At 42.4% G+C, this 6,665-nt stretch overlaps 1 protein-coding gene across 2 annotated transcripts in view; it reads left to right on the top strand.

Moving 5' to 3' along the window:
* LOC107722729 (uncharacterized) overlaps positions 1-6,665 on the top strand; it is a 20,618-nt gene that overhangs the window by 4,574 nt on the left and 9,379 nt on the right. Inside the window, exon 1 of one of the 2 annotated variants that reach the window (XM_016531203.1) lies at positions 5,457-5,763. The exons of the other annotated variant lie outside the window; for it this stretch is intronic. The gene's annotated coding sequence lies outside the window, so the exon portion shown is untranslated. Of the gene's footprint in view, positions 1-5,456; positions 5,764-6,665 lie in introns of those variants that run through there. 2 annotated transcript variants of the gene reach the window in all.

Here is a 6,665-nt window from a genome sequence, read left to right as displayed (position 1 = left end):
AATCACACGACAAGTAATCTCAATCAATACCCCGGAGGGTGGATTTACTGGGGTGAGGGGTGTTCGTGAGAAAGGTCCAGGTAGGTGCTCCGGTGCCGTGAGTGCTCTCTTCCGTCTTCCCAGTGCAGAGGGTCCGTGCAGTGCTCCTGTGGGGCTGGTCGGTCACAAGCTGCTTTCTGTGGGAAAAAATGAGAGGGCGAGTTGGTGCTCAGTCTCATGGAGGAATCTCTTAGATGGCAGGGCTTGCATGGTTTATGTAGCCGCCGCCTGATGAGGTGCAGCTGTGACCGATCAGCCTGTGATGATGATGGCCAGGTGCTCCTCGCTTGTTTCCAGGACGATGCTGATGAAGCTTCGGGACGCTCGTCACAATATATATATATATATAAAAACAATTACTCCAATGATGACATAAGCTTTTGATCATTTTTCACAGTCCTTGCTCTTGCCCTCTTATCCTTTTTCAATTACTTTTCTTTTATTTTTTTTGTCGTAGCATCGGTTCAGTTGTAGTATAGTAGAGATATTTTAGTCAGGAATCGTATCAAAGTCAAAATTTTGGTATCGTGACAACACTAATGTGTTTTGTCTTGTTTTCTCATTAGATTTCAGCGCGGTTGTCATTGCTAGGAAACATTGCTTCACTTACTGTGTTTTACCGTGGTAAATAAGTGCTCAAGTCGCATTTGTTCTCATGCGTATTGCGGGACTTTCCAGTTTTGGTTTGCTAAATAATAAGGCGTGGCCAGCTGACTTCAATAACGAGTACTCAGGCAAGTATAAAATTGGTTAGTTCACCGCGGCTGCGGTCGCGGCAGCCCTCGTGTGAAGACCAACGAGTGTAAAGACCATTGACTCTACCTGCGCGACTCCACCGAGCAAGGACACCGACAAGGCACTTAAGTATTGCTTTTCTCCCCTTTCTTTACTTTTCTTTACTCTTTGTACAGCTTGCTCTCATCTACGTGTTTAGGACAATTGTGCTCACTATGTGCTTTCAAATCTCTATTACTACCAACACTTGTAAATCGCGCACTGTACGTTGGAGGCAGGCCAATCCTAATAATCTACAGCCTGTCCCTCTGTCCTCTACTACTTTACTCTCTATTCCAATTGGTCTCTGGATCTGCCAGTCTGCTGTTAAAAAAGCTGAATTTATTTATTCTATTGCTACTCATTCCGGTCTCAACCTCATGGCTCTAACTGAGACTTGGATCAAACCTGAGGACACTGCCACTCCTGCAGCCCTCTCCACTTATTTCACTTTTTCCCACCCCCCTCGCACGATTGGGAGGGGTGGAGTTACTGGTCTCCTTATCTCAAATGAATGGAAATTTGATCTTCTACCATCTCTTACAGGCAACAGTTCCTTCAGGCCATTTCTTCTTCAGTCATAGCTTACTCACATTATCAATACCTCTCTTCACACTGGTACATTTCCCACAGCATTTAAGCAGGCTCGGGTAAGCCCACTGCTTAAAAAACGCTGCCTAAATCCAGCACTTTTAGAAAACTACAGACCGGTATCCCTTCTTCCATTCATTGCAAAGAAACTTGAGCTAGTTGTGTTCAATCAACTCTCTGTTTCTTTTACAGAACAACCTCCTGGAAAAACAACCAATCTGGCTTCAAAAACGGCCACTCAACTGAGACTGTCCTGCTCTCGGTTACTTACAGGCAACAGTTCATTTGAATCACATGCAATTACTATTACCCACCCTGTTAAAATCCACTTTGTAGTCGTTTATCGTCCCCCAGGTCAACTGGGAAACTTCTTGGAGGAGTTGGATGTGTTACTTTCAAACTTTCCTGAGGATGGTACTCCTCTGGTACTGCTCTGTGACTTCAACATCCACCTTGAAAAACCCCAGGCTGCTGACTTCAACACTCTGCTCGCCTCATTTGATCTCAAGCGAGTGTCTACTATGGCTACTCACAAATCAGGTAACCAACTGGACCTCATCTATACACATCTGTGGTTTCATCCTCACTTCCTTCACCCTCTCAGTTTTCAGCACTGGACACAAACAGTGCTAATGACACTTTTTGCTCCACTCTAACATCTTGCTTAGACAACTTTTGCCCGCTTTCATCCAGACCAGCACGCACTACCCCCTCTGCCCCCTGCCTGTCCGATGTTCTCCGGTAACATTGCTCTAGACTCAGGGCTGCAGAGAGGAAATGGTGCAAATCAAAAAACTCTACCGACCTTAGTGTGTATCAGTCACTCCTCTCTTCCTTCTCTGCAAGTCTCTCCACTGCTAAAACAACATACTACCACAACAAAATTAACAACTGATCTCTTCTCCATCTACATGTCATCATTAGGATCTGTCATTCAGAAGCATGGCTTTTCTTATCACTGCTATGCTGATGACACTCAACTCTACTTCTCATTCCAACCAGATGATCCGACGGTAGCTGCTTGCATTGCAGCCTGTCTGAGAGACATTTCTAGCTGGATGAAGGACCATCACCTTCAACTCAACCTTACTAAGATAGAACTGCTTGTGGTTCCAGCAAACCCATCATTTCATCACAGCTGCTCTGTAGAAGCAATAATTTTTCTTGTTCTCTCGGGCAAAGAATTGACTCGGGTTTTCGTTCAAATTTCAATCGTTTACTGGATATTCTTGCTCAATAAACAGAAACAAAATAAACACCGGTCAAAAAACTTTGTAGCTCCGTCTTTCTTTTTTTCTTACAAAAGTGGCGCCGTAGAAGACATATTTTGGAGATTTCTGCTCTTCGTCTGAACACACACACACTGCGAACATTTCCCTTAGAGTCAGGCATTGTCTTGATGATGCGACCTATCATCCAGGTCCTCTTCTCACCTCAAACGGACCAAAGAAATCGACCCCAGTATTAGTGAATGGTGGTTTGTCTGGAAGCAGCCTATCTTCTGGCAAATCTGCCATTTTTTGGACGCCAGTCTTTGCATGTAATCGTCTGCAGACAAAACATGCATGCATTGTTCTTCTAACTGCAGAATTTGCTTGAGGAAGCCAGTATTTCTGTCCTCCTCCCCCTCCTCCTTCATCAACTCTTACAGCTGATGACTTTGCAATTTTCTTCACACATAAGACAAGAACCATCAGTGACCAATTCCCCACACCACAAACTGATGATAACTTCATAACGACAAATACACACTCTCTCTCCTCCTTCTCTCTACTCTCGGAGACTGACGTTTCCAAACTTATCCTTTCCTCTGAACACACACACACTGCGAACATTTCCCTTAGAGTCAGGCATTGTCTTGATGATGCGACCTATCATCCAGGTCCTCTTCTCACCTCAAACGGACCAAAGAAATCGACCCCAGTATTAGTGAATGGTGGTTTGTCTGGAAGCAGCCTATCTTCTGGCAAATCTGCCATTTTTTGGACGCCAGTCTTTGCATGTAATCGTCTGCAGACAAAACATGCATGCATTGTTCTTCTAACTGCAGAATTTGCTTGAGGAAGCCAGTATTTCTGTCTTAGCTTTGCCAGGACATGGTTTCGTCAAGGTAAGGATCCAATTGGTATATGCAGCTCTTTTTCTTGACATGCATCTTTCCTTGTTGCAGCATTTTTATTTCTTCCTGAAACTACTGTTTCTGGCTGTAACGAATTAGATCCAGCTCAGCATTCACTATATCCTCCATGGTAGGTTTTCTTTTCTTCAAACCTCTTTTGTAGCTATACATTTCTTTCTGTACTAGAATGTTTTGTATTGAGATCTCTTTCTGTGTGACTGATCCTCATCTGTATCTCCTTCCTCTTGCGACTTAAATCCAGCAGGATTTCTTTGAGATGTGTTAGCCGTACTACGGCCTTCTTTAGGCGATGCCAGTGTAGCAGATGTCAAACAGTACCCTCGGAACAGAAGCATGACCACACATGGATGAGATGAGTGATGGAATTTATTCCCCTTTAAAGAAGAGTAGTATGAGGCAAAATTTGTACAAACACACCGATAGGCCTACTCTCTCACTCCCGTGCTTCCCGTCCGCATTCACAGTGAGACTGAGCGCGAATGCTTAAAGGAAAAGCGATACACATTGCACATATACTAGACAACAAAATAAAACAGTATTTCATGAAATATAACAATGTAACATAACAGTTAATACAAAAACACTCCTCATGCAACATTCCATCATGCAAATACTTCATGAAAAAATGAAAATGTATGTAAATATTATGTGAAATAAACTTCTTTTGATACAATTATGCTGTGTCACTGAATAAGACTGCACCATATGGTAATTAACAATGTAAGTCTAACGAATACTATCGTTTAGACTGTTACTCAACTGAATTCACACATAAAACAAATTATTTAACCATTAAGTGTACAAACATACCTTTAAAGAAGAGTAGTATGAGGCAAAATTAGTACAAACACACCGATAGGCCTACTCTCTCACTCCTGCATGGAAAAACACACGTGAGGATGAAGTGCTAAAACATCTCACGATTAAAAGCGTCACTTTCAAAGAGAATTCACCAATTACACAGATACACGTCATAAAATACATATTAACAACGTTAACACAATATACACCGTGATAAAGTCACAAAAGAGAGCAAATAGGACATATATATATGAGAGAGCGAAAGATACCCGTGCTTCCCATCTGCATTCACAGTGAGACTGAGCGCGAATGCTTAAAGGAGAAGCGATACCTCTTCCTAAGGTGCGCCACTAATTAAGACCCCACCTACAACAATTGGTAGGAACTCCCAACTGGAACCATTGAAACTAAACATGAAATCGCAATTATCAAAAATAAACATTAAATACAAGTTTTGATGAAGTTAACACTTTCAAAAAATATCTTTCAACACAAACAATATAAAATAATATCCTATAAAGTAAATGATATTAAATAAAATATAAAAGTCACAATCAATTGGCTACACCAGCATGAATAATAATGAACAAGACATTCTAGACCTTCCTTACTGTTCTGAGTGCATATTACGTTAACAGTGGAAACCTTTTTAAGCTTGCTGTCATCATCTGCAAATTACATTGAATGTTCAGGTCGAACTGGCCACTCACATTGTGGCTTCAGCAGGAAACTAGGTCCTTTGATCCAGTTTTTGCTTCGATCAATTGTCCGCATTTAGGCCTCTCGAAGCTTGGTCCGCAGGATTATCTGCAGAGCTCACATATCTCCATTGAGAAGGTTTGGAAGCTTCTCTAATTAATGAGACTCGGTTTGCAACAAACGTCTTGAATCTTGTGGAGTCGTTCTCGATATATCTCAGCACTGTGGTGCTATCAGCCCAAAAATTTGACTCCTCAAGATCGATTTGAAGCTCCTCTCTCAACATCCTATCCATTTTGACTGCGATGGTGGCTGCTGTCAATTCCATTCTTGGAATAGTAACCTGCTTGAGTGGTGCCACTCTGGACTTTCCCATCATGAACATGCAGCTCCGCTGATCGTGATCATTTGTCAACAAGAGGTATGTGACAGTCCCGTATCCGTTCTTGCTAGCATCTGCAAAGTGATGCAATTGAAAGGTCTTGACATGCCCGAACCCTGCAGGTTTAATACATCTACTCACACTGAAGTTTGCAAGTTTATGCAAATCTTCCAGCCAGGACAGCCACCTCTTAGCCTTTTTCTCTACAATATCCTCATCCCATGCTATTTTCTCTCTATACAGGTCTCCCAGAATGAGCTTTGCAGGTTGCACAAATGATGCTAGGAACCCAAGAGGATCGTAAACTGAGCAAACAACTGACAATATACCTCTTCTGGTAAGCGGTTTGTTTTGCACTTCAATCTTGAAATTAAACTTGTCGTTCTCTGTACACCATAGAATTCCCAGTGCTCTTTCCATGGGAAGCAACCCGCTGTCCAGATCTAAGTCTTTCACGTCAGTGGCTCGTTCCTCTTCAGGTATGGACGAAAGTACAGTTCTGCTATTACTAGTCCATTTTGTCAAATGGAAGCCACCTCGATTACAAAGCGCTCTGATGTCTCTTGCAAGAATGACTGCTTGTTCTTCAGTTGCCACTGATTTAAGGCAATCATCAACGTAAAAATTTTTCAAGAATGTCTGAGCTGCTTCTGGAGTAGTGTCGTTGATTCCATCTTCTGCTGTTCTTTGAAGAGCGTAACAAGAACAACTCAGTGAAGAGGTTGCACCAAACATGTGTAGCATCCTGTACTCCTCTTCATCTTGATCCAGGTTGCCGTCCAGCAACCAGAGGAACCTCAGGAAGTCCGCATCCTCAATAGGTACTCGAACCTGATAAAACGTTGATTCAATATCAGCCCTCATCGCACACAGAAGAGCATACGCTACCTGCGTTCAGCTCATATTCTCCAAAATGGCACTACGGTGATGTGGAGAGACACAGAGGAGACCAATTGTTGAATAAAGTCGTTATTTTAGTTTTCTTTGTGTACAAAAAGTATTCTCGTCGCTTCATAACGTTACGGTTGAACCACTGATGGCAGATGGACTATTCTGACTATGCTTTTCATACTTTTCTGGACCTTGACAATGTAATTTACTTGGCAGTCAATGGGACAGTCACAAGCCTCCCGGTTTTCATCCAAAATATCTTAAATTGTGTTCCGAAGACGAACTAAGCTTTTACGGGTTTGGAACGACATGGGGGTAAGTGATTAATGACAAAATGTTCATTTTGGG

The sequence above is a fragment of the Sinocyclocheilus rhinocerous genome, unplaced genomic scaffold (assembly GCF_001515625.1).
Source record: "Sinocyclocheilus rhinocerous isolate Xijiao unplaced genomic scaffold, SAMN03320098_v1.1 scaffold5170, whole genome shotgun sequence".
Classification (NCBI taxonomy): Eukaryota; Metazoa; Chordata; class Actinopteri; order Cypriniformes; family Cyprinidae; genus Sinocyclocheilus; species Sinocyclocheilus rhinocerous.
Note: the sequence above shows the minus strand (reverse complement) of the source record. Positions and strands in the feature narration are given on the sequence as shown.